Genomic DNA, 15,218 nt, shown 5'->3' on the forward strand with positions numbered 1-15,218 from the left:
GGACAGATACTGCAAATTTGCTGTGAAACGACATTACGATACCATGTAGGAAGAATTTAAGGGTTCAGTTGACAATGAAAGAGCAAATATTTACAATGATCTGCAGGCGAGATTCATTGTTATGTGTATCAAGAAGCACCTGAGCACTTGAAGAATTTGGTGGTAGGAATAGCAAAATTTCCACTGTCAGCTGCAACCATATTGGATGAAATTGAAGGAAAAGTACTGTACAGTGACTTTATACAGTGCTGCAAAGTACGTCGATTACGTGAAGAGACATGCTGGGAATGTCATTTTTTTTTTCGAGTTAAAACCTGCTATTGTTCAATTTATGATGGAAAAAGGAATGCACGAACGAAAATTTCAACATGCAGAACAGATTACAGATCTTGCATTTTAAATGGACTTGACTGCACACTGTCTGTTGTGGGAATTGCAAAGTAAGGATCAAGTTATTTCTGATTTGATGCATTTAAAAGAAAATCGCATTTTAGAAAGGACTAATCCCGACAGAGTCCAGTTCCCCAAGCTCCCCGATGTTGAAGAAAATGTGAGACTTTAGAAATTCATTGTCACCGTTTACGAGCCATTTGCGAGGCTGGTTGCCGTTTCAGTTGGAAGTGATCATGTGTATGTTCAGATGTAACTGACTAATATGCAGTGTAATTCTCGTTTTAAATCCTTTTACGTTAAAACTGTGTATGTTCAGATGTAACTGACTAATATGCAGTGTAATTCTCGTTTTAAACCCTTTTACGTTAAAAAGGAATGTCTGCATAATGAGTTACGAAAGTTCCACAGTTATTTTTTATTTTTATTTTTTTCGATCAATGTGCATGTGAGAAAGACCTATTTTCAAGTACGAAAATAAATAAGTCATTATTATGTGGCAACTGCAGTACGAAAATTGTGGTATTGTTTGCATCTGTCCAAACGCCAACAGCCTGAACTCGATTAAAATTATACTATGTTTTCAGCGCGCCAAAAATAATTAAATAATACTGACAATTCGTTGTGGTTGTCATCTACATTGTTGAGAAATGTGAAATACAAAAACTGCCATTTAAATGCAGCGAGTCCACAGTTTCACGATCTTCTGCCTCCTCACGCTCAGATTGTGTGGCGGTGGGGAAGTGTGCAGCGAGACCGAGCGCCATGGCACCGCGACAGGACACTGCTTGTGAGGCAAATTCTTGGCTCCCCCTGGTTTACAGTAATGGCTACAGAGAGGCTTAACTGTGGAAGTGAAGTACCAATATCTTAATGAGAACAGTACTTCTTCATCCCTATGAAACAATACTGCTACCTTTCAAAGGGTCTAAAGTGTAAACATGTTTGTCTGTAGGGTATAATTTGGGTGTACATGGCTTGTAAGGTAATTTTCTGTACAATATTTTCATCTCCCAACCCAAACAAATGGTTGAATTTGTGTTTACAGGCTGGATTCAAATAATTTTTAGTTTCTGGGTGCAAATAGTCCCTAGCATTTGGTCGTTTTCCTTTCTCCTTCACATACCACTATGAGAACTTTTAATTTCAACTTTGAACCCTGAACAATACATCATCTTAATTAGTTATGAGTTAACCGTATCATCAAAAACATAATTTGCAACAATACAGTAATCACCCTTAAGTGATGAAAAGAAGAATCATTCTATTCACTACATAATGGCATGAAATTTATAACGGTTATTTTAACTCTTGTGTTTCCACAGACCTCTGGGCGGTATGTATAACCCAGCTGCATACTGCTTCTTTAGTTAAACTAATGAAAGTACCAAAAGCTGGTATCATTCAGAAGAATGAATGGATATGTGCATCAATTAAAATGTTAAAGAGTGGTTTCAGTTGAAAGTATGAATACATGGTTCAACTGACAGAAAAATTACAGACTGGTTTCACTTGAAAAGAAAGAACGACTAATCAACACGCAAAACGGCAGTGGACTGTGTCAACTGTTTCTGTTCAGCTGCTGAAACACACTGGTTTCACTCAAAAGAATGAATAATTCAACCAATATATAAAAGTACAACCCAGTGAGTTGATTCTTTCCCAGCAACTGACTTAATCGATCAGTTTCATTTGGTTGATCCCATCACTACTCATTTTAAATTAACCAGCGCCATTGGCTTGCCTTAAACGACTATAAAGGTATAGTACATATATTATGAAACATGTGGACAATTACAGGTAACGATCACACACCATGGTTACTGCACAAATGGTTGTCGTACTGTTACACCATATTAAACAACTGTGTGCCAGGTAACAGTCAAGCCACAAATGATTACTACATATTTGTAGTTTCAAGTAAGTTTTTCCCTTATTCTTCATACCTCAAATTGTTGAAGTTGAGACCTTATGTTGGGCACAAGGCCTGCGACCACTGTACATATAAGCAACTGAGTACATTCTTATTAACGCTATAGGCCGCTAATAGCAAGAGCTATTGCGCAATTATGTATTGAACTTTGCTTAAACTTCTCATAGCTTTAGTGGAATGCATTCTTTTCTGAAGCTCTTTTAGTGGTTTTTGCCGGATTTTGACACAGTCTGAAGCTTTGGTTCATTATAAACGCCAGTACATCCATTTACCACGACACGAAGGTACTTGCATTCGTAAAAAGGAGTACAGTGATACTGCTACAATAGATAGATAAGTTACATATGAAAGGTTACACACTAGCACGTTACTCAGAACTAATATGGAGAAATAAGTAGTTACATACATTAGGACAGAACACAAGTTCTGAGACAAGCAGATTTTGTAATGATCACTATACAGGGTTGTGAACCTACGAACTAATACTGAAAAATAGTTTACTTTTAATTGTAACTACATATATTTCGCCATCGGGAAATTTTGTACTATTTATGAAGAATCTGGATTCCTCACCACACTATCAGACAGCAGTAAGCAGTTAATAATTGTGGTGACATACATGTAGGTTTTATAAAAGATTTTGATACGAAAAAATGAGCTAGATGCCTTACTTGGATCCTACAATTTTAGATAAGTAATTAACTTTCCAACATCGGTGGATATAGATGATAGGACTACTGTTGGAAGAAAGTAGCTGTTTCCCCAGCAACAAATACTCTCTTTCATCATGATGCACAATTGGGACATATAAGATAGTGCTGTACAGTGTGGATAATCCTCAGTGGAAATCAGTTAGAATAACTAATGACTCCAGCACAAATGTTTTAAGAATAGTTTACAAGAGATAACCCGGGCTTAAATTTACAATGAATCGGATTCTAACAAAATTTAATATAGTCCATGAGAAATTCATAACATTATTTGAATACAGTTTCTGCATAATCACCTTTCCACATAATCAGAAAGGACATTAAATAGGTATGTAAAAAACCATGAATGAGCAGAGGGATTAAAGCATCCTGTGAAAGAAAAAGCGAAAGGTATCTGTTGCCAAGAACAAGTACAAATCCTGTAATATTTGTACCCCACAAATTTCTAAGAAAAGTTATCAAAAAATCAAGGAGAAAGCACATAGTGTCAGAAATCAGTAACTCTGACAACAGATTTAAGGGTAAGTGGAATGTAACGAAACGAGAGAGGACAACCAGTCACAGGACAGGATAACATTACTATTTAACTCGGTATAAATGATACATCACAAGTGGCAAATATATTGAATAATAATATATTCAATATAGTAGAAGATATAGTGATGAACAGTTCAAGAGAAAAAATAAATCAGTGCATCGTTAAAGCAAGTCTTATAAAATTCAGTCACTATATATTCTCTCAAAAATAAAAGCTCATATGGTTTTGATTGTGTTTCCAACAGAGCACTAAACATTTGTTCCCACATAAGTAGAACTGTCTAACCTGAAATATGCAGGGTGTCACTAATTGAAGACTTTTTCCAGGGAGAGTGAAATATGCCATTGTGAAATCCCTCTTTAAAAATATGACAGAAGAGATGTCAATAACTATCGACCAGTTTCACTTCTGACACCACATTCCAAAATTTATGAGAGGGTGATATATTCTAGAATAGTATATCACCTGAGTAACAATATCTTCAGGAAATCACAGTTTGGATTTCAGAAGAATATAGCTCTACTTAGAATGCCATTTACAAGGTTCACTCACAAAATTTTACAAGCATTAAATAATGAAATAGCGTCGATTGGAATTTTCCGTGATCTATCTAAAGGGTTTGGCTGTGTGAATCACAGTATTTGCCTACATAAATTGAAGTTTCACACGATTGATGGTATAGCCGACTAATGTCATATCCAACCAAAAGAAAGCAATTCATCCACTGCAGTCTCTGGTGATTATTCTGGCTGAGGAGAAATCACATGTGGGCCTTCCCAAGGCTGAATATTACTCATTGTTACTCAAGTATGTAAATGATCTTCTGTCTAACATACAACAAGCAGAATTAGTCTTTTTTCGAGATGGCACTAGTATTGTGATCATTTCAAGCAAACATATAGAAAAAAAGGAAATGGTAAACAATGTCCTTGAAAATATCATGGACTGTTTTTTTTTAATGGTCCCACAACATATTCAGTTCTGCACATCTAGGGGTACTACACCAATGATAAGCGTAACACGTGGTGAAGTAGTAATAAATAGATGGAAAATTCAAAACGTTAAGTGTCCACATTGATGAGAATTAAAAGTGCAAAACGTGCACTTTATAACTCTTAAAACAATTTAGTTCACCCACATTTGTGCTTGAATCACTGCAATTCTTGAGGGGAGACAAATCAGTAAGTGGACATATTTTACACAATTTAATTCAATAACGTCATACGGAATAACTGTCTGAGGTAACTCACCTTTAAGAAAGAATGTCTCCATTTCATACTTGAGAGTAATGATGGGACCAGAAGAATATCAAGATACAGTTGCCCACACCTCCATCCTTAACAACTGGAATCACGCAGTCAGGATTTTAGGCTACTTTTGGCGTTCTCCAGACGTCATCCCGGCCCGATTTTGCAAATAACAAAAACGTTGACTTGTTTGGTCATATGACGTGTTTCTACTGATCAACCGACCAGTATTTTTGCTCCTGATACCATGTTTTACGCTCCTTTGCGTTGGTTGTGGTCACTAATGGTTTCGGTATAGCAGCTCGTCCATGGATATTCACTTCATAGTGATGTCGGCGGACACTGTCGATAGATACGGGGTCTCGAAGATAGCTATTGAGCTCTGCAATCAGTTTAGCTGCCACAGTTTTGTGTTGTCTTGATACAGTTCGTGTTAGCGTAGGACATCTCTGTTATTTAGTTTTGATTTGCGCCCACTATTACGTTTATAAGATGATGTCTTTCCGTGTTTTGTGTAAAAGTTGCTCTTGAAACATTCAATAAGTCAATAAGTTGGCTGTTTTGTTCACTAATGCTCCAGGTAATCGGACCCCTACAATCTATCCTCTTTTTAACTCTGTTATGTCTTTAATTGCACATCGATCTCGGCCTCTGAATTCAAATATGAAGTGTGCACGACTCGTAAAAACCTGCACTCTGCCTAGTCCACACTGAACACGGACAGTTCAGCGCGACGCATGACTTACTTTAATTGTTGACCGTCAAACATAACCATCCCATTACCACCACTGTTCACATTATTTTGTCTATCCCCCTTGCCCCCATGTATCTCCTCCGCCTCCCTATCTCTGCCTATCTCCTCTCCCCCGTTTCATTTGTCTATTTCCTCCCACCCCTCTGCCCGTCTCCTCTTTCCCCCCCTCTCTCTCTCTCTGACCTTTAGCCTTGTTTATTATTGCTGCAAATTCTGGTTCTGAAGTAGTTCTCTAATCAAAATCCAATAAGTCATAAAAATTTAACTTTTTGCAACTTACTTCGATTGCCTCATACTAGACTTCACAAGAGAGAGAAGGGTCCCAATTAAACACTGATTAAAATGCGATATTTTAAGAGAAAGTAAATAATCTCTCTGGTCTAGCAGTGGTATGCCCAGAAATGCAGCGAAGGTAATTTAAACTTCTTCCATCGCAAATAACTTTACTCGCTGACTTCGATCTCATAGAGGAAGACAAAACAAATCATAATACCTTGACACCACACGAATATTTGTTTCATGTGATTAAGTAGCCACTGCGTACACGGGAACTAAAACCTATAAAATCTTATATTATGGCGAGCATTACAGAAATCACTGCTGCTCCTTAATAATCCAATACATTTAATACTAATTATTTCTGAAGATGCATGTTAGAGTTTCAGTGTAGGGTTTTTATCACGTCCAACACAAGCAAGAAACATAGGATGCGTATACAACAAGCATCGTTCTAATATGCTGTCTGTTTTAAGAAACAGCATAATAGTTTCTATCAGATGTACTTCCATGATAAAGAAAATTTTGAATATTGTCGATGACTACGAAGAAATGAATTAAAATTTGTGTTGCGGCCAGGACTCGTAACCTAGTCTTCTTGCTTGCTAGGCATAAATGCTAACCATTACACCACTACAGTACAATGGCCAATAATGCTTCATGAACTTCTCAAGTAGAGTGCCCTCCCCAACACAAACTTTAATTCATATCTTCCGCTTATTTTCCCTTACATTGTCCCGGCCGCAGCACAAATTGCAATTCATTTCTTCTGCTTCGATCATTATCGTAGTTAATGAAGAGACTTAAATGCCACAGGGTAACATTTAATTATAAGATCTATTGTCGATGACGTCGCAATCGTGTCAGCGACGGCAAAGGATTTGGAAGAGCAGTTGAACGTAGTGGACAGTGCAATACTTAAACGACGAGCATCAGTAAAAGCAAACTAAGGGTAATGGGATGTAGCTGAACTAAATCAGGCGATGCTGGGCAACTAGACTAGGGAAGTAGTTCAACAGTTGCCATTAGGGAAGCAAAATATCTGATGATGGCCGAAGGACAGAGGATGTAAAATGCAGACTGGCTATGGCTTGAAAAGTTTTTCTAAATGGCAGAAATTTGGCCCGCATCTCGTGGTCGTGCGGTAGCGTTCTCGCTTCCCACGCTCGGGTTCCCGGGTTCGATTCCAGGCGGGGTCAGGGATTTTCTCTGCCTCGTGATGGCTGGGTGTTGTGTGCTGTCCTTAGGTTAGTTAGGTTTAAGTAGTTCTAAGTTCTAGGGGACTGATGACCATAGATGTTAAGTCCCATAGTGCTCAGAGCCATTTGAACCTTTTTTTTTTTTTTTTTGACAGAAATTTGTGTTTCAGCTTGCTGAAACGCTGCCTGCACATTGTCGTCTGATGTCGTTGTAGATGGTGTAATTTCACGATGAGCATCAGCCCAGCCTGCGCGGCCGTGTGTGTGTGTGAAATCTTATGGAACTTAACTGCAAAGTCATCAGTCCCTAAGCTTACACACTACTTAACCTAAATTACCCAAAGGACAAATACACACACCCATGCCCGAGGGAGGACTCGAACCTCCGCCGGGACCAGACACACAGTCCATGACTGCAGCGCCTCAGACCGCTCGGCTAATCCCGTGCGCACCCGTGTTCAAATTGTTGGCATCAGTTCATTGCGGTTGAATTTAACATTCCGTTTCGTCCTTGTACCACCAGAATTTCACTGTTGCAGAGCCTTTCTACTCCTGTTATTGGTATCGCAGCAGAGCGGCTGCTAACCCGGGACACGTTCTCTCTTCTGAGAATGCATCGCTCCTGTTGTTCAATGGCCTTAGCCTGGGATGACATGTGTAACGTACTATACTTTCTTAAGTCCTTATGTATTATGCATATAAGTATAGGGAATGTCACTATAGTGTAGTCTTGTAAGGAAGTGAAACACAGACCGGAAACACTTTAGAAGCTTTTGAAATGTGCTGCTATAGAAGAATACGGACGACTTGATCGGTTGTACGAGTAATTAATGAGCAAATACTGAAGTAAAATGCTGCAAAAGAAAATTTGTGGCACAGCTTTACAAACAGAAGGGCCCGGACGGCAGGAAATATATTGAAGTATCAAGCAGTCGGTGACTTGGTAATGAAGGGGGCGTGTGTGTGTGTGTGTGTGTGTGAGAGAGAGAGAGAGAGATTGCGGAGTACAATTGCAGATGGAAACCAAAGGATGAATTCAGTGGACAGGTTAATGTGGATGTAAAAGGCAGTAGTTACTCTGACAAGGGGAGGCGAAAACGCTAGGAACACGAATTTGCTTCAGACTTTGTACACCTACTGAAAGTAGTAGGGTGCACTACTTTTTATCTGACTATGTCAATCATGTGTCTGTGCAAAGGAATCGACCTTGTGGCCGTGTGGTTAGCGTTTTCAGGGGTTGTGGACGAGGCGACTGTGTGATTCCTGCTCTCATGTATTTAAAATATATTTTTTTCATCACTGGTCTCACTATTTAATTTGTACGACATTTGAGAGGTAATATAATTTAAAAAACACACATAAATTTGCATGAAGTATCAATTTATGTTTTCCATGTCTGCGTGCCAAATAACATGCTGCAACGTGTCCTGCCTAGACTACATCCGACAATTAATCCTACATCACTGGCACACTGTAACTTGCAATATTACTGATTTTGAATAATGTCATTCGCATCATTATTTATCGAGGTTTGACGTGGGCTTTACAAACCTGTCCGTCGTCCTTGAAAATTCAATTACAAATTGTAAATAGTCAACTAACGTAGGGAATTCACTATCACTTCCTGAAAATTCCTATGGTTTTTTTTTTTCATTATATTACCTCTAAAATGTGATACAAAATAACGAGACCATTGATGAAAAAGATACAGATGAAATAGTGAGCGTTGGCGGGACTCCAACCACCGCCTCGTCCGCGACCCACATGCTACGGACGAAGGCTAACCACATGACCACAATGAATTCTTACAGCATGTAGCTAAGACAGATATGTGATGCACATAATGGACGCGTAAAACTTTTTCGCGATTTTCTGGAAAACCTGGTAAACCTTACTACTTTCACATTATGATGCTTTAATGGCCTACTAAAGGTGTACCAAGATTGAAAGAAATCTGTGATCCCAACGTCGAGGCCTCCCCTTGTTCAAAAATGGTTCAAATGGCTCTGAGCACTATGGGACTTAACTTCTGAGGTCATCAGTCCCCTAGAACTTAGAACTACTTAAACCTAACTAACCTAATGACATCACACAAATCCATGCCCGAGGCAGGATTCGAACCTGCGACCGTAGCGGTCACGCGGTTCTAAACTGAAGCGCTTAGAACCGCATGGCCACTCCGGCCGGCTTCCCCTTGTGAGCTTGTGAGGTTGAATAGGCTTGCACAGCTTAGACTATGGTGGAGGACAAGCATCAACCCAGTCTTCGAACCGAAGACCGTAACACCAAAAAGTTTTAAAATGCGTTTCGCTTTTTATTATATAAAAAATAAAATTTCGAGATTCTAGCTGATTAACAGTTTAGTGTAGACAGTTAGCAGTATTTGATGGCTCAGTATCAACAGGGAGAACGTGACTCGATGGTGTTACGTCATTGTCATCGACAAGCGTTTCCAGCTTACCGGGTCGGCCGTCCACTGTTGGTGCGCAGCGAAGGCGCCGGTGTTTGCTCCTGTCCGGAAGCGGGGCAGCGTGCCGGATGTGGCTGCGGTCGGCGGCTGCACGCAGGTAGCACGTAGTCCGGGTGTGTGCGCGAATCACGGCTCACTCGCCACGGCGCTCACGCACACACCTGCCGGGCGCCGCCCGCCGCCGCCGCCAGAGGCGCTGCCGGCGGCGGGCCGGCCCCCACCGCCGCAACCCAAACACTGTGCCTTCGCGGCGGCTAACTTTGGCGGCTCCTGACTCACCTGCTGGCAGAATAGCCGCGCGCCTGCCGTTCTCGGGCGGCTTCCTCGTAAACAGAGCCAGCCGCGGCACGCCCGTCTGCTGTGGCCGCCGACTGCCAGAATGTGACCCACTTTCCCAACCCCGATCGCTGTCGTTGGCCCGTGCGTTGTTGTCATTGCGATCGAACCCGCTTTCATTGCCCTTCCGCATGTTCTGGAATGTGACGTACTAACTACGCGGCACTACAGAGAGTGGAAATCTGAGCATTGGGACAGGTAACTGACAAACACAGAGAGAAGGTTACAAAAGGCACAAATACATCGTTTTTTTTCAGTGGATTATTGTTGCTGCAGTTGAAAGTGTCTTGTAGCCACCTTTCATTAGTCCGGCAGCCCACTTTCACTGGCATTTCTCTTTCTTTTCCCTGTTTCTCTTTTTCATAACTCTCATACTGGTATGATTGAATGAATGTCGTTGTGCGTCATGTTGCTAGACGGTGGCATAGCATGCTGCAGAAAGTCTGCGATAGTCATACAGATTCAGTAGCAGTTGTACAGAATAGCCAACTCTCGTAGTGGTCAAGTAGGTAAAGAGGTTTGAGCTACTTGTGAGAAATCTACCTGCGTTAGGTTGGTGGCGAAAATGGCATCTTTGAGTTTTCCAGGCCACGCGGATCGTGGAAGAGGCTGGAGAAGAGAAAGGGAGGCAGTCTGCCGCCGGTACGGGAAGCGTCCACAGCTGTGCTCCAGTCGAAGAAGGGTGAACAAGAGAAATTTGTTAACATCGAGTATAGATTTAAGTGTCAGGAAGTCATTTCTGAAAGTATTTGTATGGAGTGTAGCCATGTATGGAAGTGAAACATGGACGGTAAATAGTTTGGACAAGAAGAGAATAGAAGCTTTCGAAATGTGGTGCTACAGAAGAATGCTGAAGATTAGATGGGTAGATCACATAACTAATGAGGAAGTACTGAATAGGATTGGGGAGAAGAGAAGTTTGTGGCACAACTTGACCAGAAGAAGGGATCGGTTGGTAGGACATGTTCTGAGGCATCAAGGGATCACCAATTTAGTATTGGAGGGCAGCGTGGAGGGTAAAAATCGTAGAGGGAGACCAAGAGATGAATACACTAAGCAGATTCAGAAGGATGTAGGTTGCAGTAGGTACTGGGAGATGAAGAAGCTTGCACAGGATAGAGTAGCATGGAGAGCTGCATCAAACCAGTCTCGGGACTGAAGACCACAACAACAACAACTGTTCATGATTGTGTGATGTGATATTGTTGGAATTTGGCCCCAATACCCAGAAACTGCGTCTCGATAAACCACGTGGGCACGCGGGTGTACTGCGAAATGTGTACCGTTTCACGAGTTATTGCGATCAGTTATCAGGCAACAGCAGTTGTATGAATGATTCACACCAATGATTTTAGGTGTAGATTATAACGGTGAATGTATCGATGCTTTTCTTTAATGTTTTAGGAATTAATTTTATCAGGAATTGTGTACATGCCTCACATCCATATCTTAGGAATACGTGATTTTACCCACAATTTTCTCTTGTATTCCGAGGTTACGTTTTTGCACCTAAACCACTCACATCGTAGCTTTCCCGTTAGCACATCCAACGCGTTTCCTAAAGCACAGGTCCAGTGAGTTTCCCCATTTATTTTAAAACAAATGCTTTATATTAAGTCTTATACTCAGGTGTGTTGCTGGGAGTTGATCTTATGCACAGTGTTCATGCATTTTCTATTTCATTTTAAATTTTTGACTGTCGTGAACAGTGCACGAGCAATACTATTAATTACATCGCATCCCCTATGAGCGACATCACAATGTGTGAATTTTTATGAGTTTTTGGTCTGTGATCAAATTAATTTATTTTCCGACTCGGCAAAACCTTTGATTAGTTGTATGGTTAGAGTCGGTGGCGACCCTAATCGTAACGTAATAACCCATAGAAACAGGTTAGTTACACCGTGTCCACTCCGAAGACTGGTTTGAAGGAATTCCCACAAACCATTTCATCTCCGAGTAACCGTTGGCATGTACATCAACTGACACTTATTTACTGGGTTACAGCTTTGATTTCTCTCCACAGTTTTTATTCCAAAGATCCATTATCAAATAGATGTTCCTTGGTGCCCTAGACTGTCAAGTTTTCCCACAAATTTCTATTCTCGACATTTCGATTCAGTAATACTATCTAATCTTCAACACTCTTGTGGAGCACCACATTTCAAAAAACACCTTCAGAAAAGCCTTTCTAAAACTTAAATTTATATTTGACATTGACAAATTTCTCTTTTTCGGAAATTCTTTTAGCACTACAGCCAGTCTGCATTTTATATCCACTCTGCTCCGGTTGTCATGAGTGATTTTGCTGCCTGTAAAGAAAAATTAATCTTCCGCTTTTTGTGTCTCATTTCGTACCCTAATGCGCTCAGCATTGGCTGATTTAATTTCTCTACATTTAAGTACAGTTATTCTACTTCTCTTTCAAAACACCTTCCATTACTTTCAACTGCTCTCCCAACACCTTTGATGTGCATTGTTATTGGCAAACCTGAAAGTTTTCGTTCCTTCTCCCTCAACTTTAACTTCCTTTCCAAATTTCTCCTAGGTATCCTTTACTATTTGCTCAATGCACAGAACGATTAACATCTGGGAAAGGTTATGGACCTGTTTCATGCCATCCTCAACCCCTACCTCCTTTTACAACCTTCGCCCGCATCTCGTGGTCGTGCGGTAGCGTTCTCGCTTCCCACGCCCGGGTTCCCGGGTTCGATTCCCGGCGGGGTCAGGGATTTTCTCTGCCTCGTGATGGCTGGGTGTTGTGTGCTGTCCTTAGGTTAGTTAGGTTTAAGTAGTTCTAAGTTCTAGGGGACTGATGACCATAGATGTTAAGTCCCATAGTGCTCAGAGCCATTTTTTTTTTTTTTTTTACAACCTTTGATTCTGATAACTTCTCTAAATAATTCGTGTCGGTGTTTCGCAACCATGACTTATGAAAATGATGGTTAGGTAACATCCCACCTTTTACCCTCTACCTTCTTGGGATTTTTGCATTTAATGTACCACTTACTGTACTGAAGGAGAAGATTATGTGATTATGCAGGGCACTCTCACTTGTGGTGTGGTGTTATGCTGCTTAATGTTATTAGAGAAGATGGTCTTTGTTACTTAGTTGCTATACTTGATACGATCTGACTTCATTCGTATGATGAAATGGTTGGCAGTAGTTAACGCTCTTGCTTGTGTGCTCTAGTGAAGGAATAGCGGTAAGCTTTACCTGCATTCAAAGGAAGAGGGTGCAGAGTTAACTGACTGCAGTAAAAGCTTATGGCTTCACCTAGGTGAAAACGTCTACGGACTTCCCGGTCCCTCGGTCTCATTGTGCAGTCACATTGGATGGCGCCGGTCGGTCGTCGGCCGCACCCAGGTAGGCTGGTAGCGCCGAGTAATCGCTGGAGCTATGGGCAGAGCATTGATGACTGGCAATAAAGCCGAGGATGGGCCCTTGTTAGGTAGGGAGCCGATGAGACGGCTGTGAGTTTCTGCAAATTTCTGTGGGACAGGTCAGTGGCGCCCAGACGTCCAGACTCTGCTACAAAACATATTTGTGAAGGTACGAGGCTTTTGGCGAGTGTATGGCTGTTCTATGGAAAGTTCGAAATGGACGCAATAGGGGAGATAACGATCTTTTTATGGAGGGCTGTGGTTCCATCCAGGTAACGCTTTTAGCAAAGACATGGCGTAAACGCGTGGGAAAAAGACCACGAAGCTGAATCTTTTTCCTTTTCTCTCAATTCATTTTTATGGTCGCTGCTTGGTCAGATCTGTGTATGCAGCTTTGAATGAGGCGCTCCTGCTCTTGATTGGCTTGTGCTAAAGTGGAAGTAGTCTAAGATGTAAATGTGCTATGCTACCGAGCTGGTGAGGCAATCTGATAAAAACACACTCTTGTACTGGCACTTCACTAGTAAGCAATGGCAGGTCTTTACCTAAACAGTGAGATTTGTGTCCTTTGCTAGTGCGTCACTTAAAGCCTGTGCCAGTCACTATGTGAACCGTCAGAGGTACTGCTTCTTGCATCACACACACAACGCGTGATGCGTGAGTATACTTATTTGTTTTGAGTCGGCCGTCTAAATGTCTGACATATTCCATCACGCATAGTCGTGCCACAGAGAATGCCGGACGTTTGCCACGCCGGACATTTGCCACGCCGGACATTTGCCACACTTGCCCCTTCGCCAGGTAGTGATCCCTCAGGTAAGGGACGCCCTTACTACTTCTGCTGCTTTCAAACCGTCGTCTCCACATCTTACCCGATACAACCAGTATGTAAGGGACCTTCTTCTTCGACATCTTGGTCAAATACGGAGCTTCTTTTCCGAAATAAAAATATTTATAACTTTTGGGAAACAAAAGCAATACCAACGATTATGTCAGTATGTAATTACTTCTGCCAAGTATAAATATAGATCCCTCTGTCTGTACGGTAGCATCCTTTCACGCTTACTGATTGCGGTAGAAACAGTCTATTGCTATGAGAGCAACAAGAAATGATGTAAAGAGAATGCGAATGTACGCTTATCATTTCTTTTTGATCAGTACATTTGTGCCTACTTTAATCGCTACAACTGCATGCCCAAAAGACAATAAGGAAAGAAGAAATGGGTATGTGAATGTTTGAAAAGAAGAACGACATACTCCATATTAATTTACTCTCTAAAATGCGATATCCCTTGCGGCGAAACATTAGTTATAAAGTGTAGCGCGACAGTGTTCAAAACATGACTGAAAATACGTTCACTAAATAGAGATAAGATCATCTATGATCGACATGTCATCTAAAGTCGACATATAGTTTTAAAATGTTAGAAATAAGGAAATGAAGTAATACAGAATGGTATGCTTGTAACGTACGTTGTTGTTCTACATTGTTTAGCTCTGGTATTTACAGGGTCGCAGAGAAAGCGTACTAGGTTTTGGAGGGAAAAGCCGTAATTTTAATGATCTGCACTCAGATAGTTCCTGTGAGTATGGACAGATGTTATATTCAACAACCGGAATAAAGTAATAACTGGCTCCTTTTACAGACCCCCGGTCTCAGATGAAACAGTTGCTGAACAGTTCAAAGAAAACTTGAGTCTCATCACAAATACACTCCTGGAAATTGAAATAAGAACACCGTGAATTCATTGTCCCAGGAAGGGGAAACTTTATTGACACATTCCTGGGGTCAGATACATCACATGATCACACTGACAGAACCACAGGCACATAGACACAGGCAACAGAGCATGCACAATGTCGGCACTAGTACAGTGTATATCCACCTTTCGCAGCAATGCAGGCTGCTATTCTCCCATGGAGACGATCGTAGAGATGCTGGATGTAGTCCTGTGGAACGGCTTGCCATGCCATTTCCACC

General features: G+C 41.2%; 1 protein-coding gene across 3 annotated transcripts in view; it reads right to left on the bottom strand.

Annotated features, from left to right (window-relative positions):
• Positions 1–15,218, bottom strand: part of LOC126188125 (RNA-binding protein Raly-like) — a 441,123-nt gene that overhangs the window by 278,241 nt on the left and 147,664 nt on the right. For 2 of the 3 annotated variants that reach the window (XM_049929601.1, XM_049929599.1), the window contains exon 1: positions 9,509–9,730. The exons of the other annotated variant lie outside the window; for it this stretch is intronic. The gene's annotated coding sequence lies outside the window, so the exon portion shown is untranslated. Of the gene's footprint in view, positions 1–9,508; positions 9,731–15,218 lie in introns of those variants that run through there. 3 annotated transcript variants of the gene reach the window in all.

The sequence above is a fragment of the Schistocerca cancellata genome, chromosome 5 (genome assembly GCF_023864275.1).
Source record: "Schistocerca cancellata isolate TAMUIC-IGC-003103 chromosome 5, iqSchCanc2.1, whole genome shotgun sequence".
NCBI lineage: Eukaryota > Metazoa > Arthropoda > Insecta > Orthoptera > Acrididae > Schistocerca > Schistocerca cancellata.